The sequence below is a fragment of the Limulus polyphemus genome, unplaced genomic scaffold (assembly GCF_000517525.1).
Source record: "Limulus polyphemus unplaced genomic scaffold, Limulus_polyphemus-2.1.2 Scaffold622, whole genome shotgun sequence".
Classification (NCBI taxonomy): domain Eukaryota; kingdom Metazoa; phylum Arthropoda; class Merostomata; order Xiphosura; family Limulidae; genus Limulus; species Limulus polyphemus.
Window position 1 is genome coordinate 227,529 of NW_013666232.1, and position 1,175 is coordinate 228,703.

Below are 1,175 nucleotides of genomic sequence, written 5' to 3' on the forward strand. Positions count from 1 at the left end.
TATATCTGATATAGAGCTCAAGAGTTAAAGATAGACAAACACGACATCAGTTAGTGAGATCCAAACATTAATTGAGATGACGAAATTATTAAGGCAAAAGCAAGAGGAATGAGACAGAAAATTCGAAGAAAGAGATAGAAAAATAAAAGAAGGCCAAGAAGAAAGCTATAGAAAATTGAAAGATGATGAAGGAAAACGTGACAGGAATTTAAGAGAGGAGTTAAAAGAAAGAGATATGATACTTAAATAGGAATTAAAGTAAAAAATAAATATTATTGGACACAAGATCAATGAAATTAATGGAGATGTACAAATAAATTACAACCATAAGATGGATGAAGTATGGAAAATTTATAATGGCAAAATTAAAGACAAAAGTGAAGTAAAAACAGACATCATTGAGGTAGAAAAGAAAATCAGTAACAGTATAAAACATCTGGAAAATGAATTATTAAATAAGTCACACCTCTTTCTGCATCGGATCATAAGTTTCAACCTAAAATGTCATCTACTGTAAAATATAGAACTTATTTGGTCTACACCTGTTACCACTACTTCTGTGCTGTCTGTTACTGAAAACCTTCATGAACTCCTCAAACCATGACACTACCACATCTAGTTAAAGAATTTAGCTTGTCAATTCAACATTGGCTGTCAAGAAGTCAAATGGACCATTATGGGAAGATACCATAAGAGTCATACCAAACTCAGTTTGAAATCATTTCCAGAGTGAATGGGTGGATTAATGAACAACAAGCTATACATCTTGCTGCCCATATAAAAGGACCATCTTTGACAACATTAAGTAACCTTCCATCTGAGAGCCATAATGATTATCACCCATTGATAACTGCCTTATCCAATAAGTTTAGAATGTCACACCAGAAAGAAGTATCCAGGGCAAAGTTCCAGAATAAGGTACGGGGGAAAGAAGATACCTTAGCCGAACTTGCAGAAGATTTGGATAGGCTTGCCCAACTATTGTACCCCGATGTTCCTCGTGAAATGATGGCTTCTTTGGTATGTGACCAATTTATATATACTATAACCAGTGGTGGGATTCAAATATTTTAACAACAGCATGTAAAAATATTAGATATTAAAAAAAAGGAGGCTTTCTGGCCCCCCAGAAAGCCCCCCCCCCCCCATCACTGAGAAAATCAAATAGGCCGTCA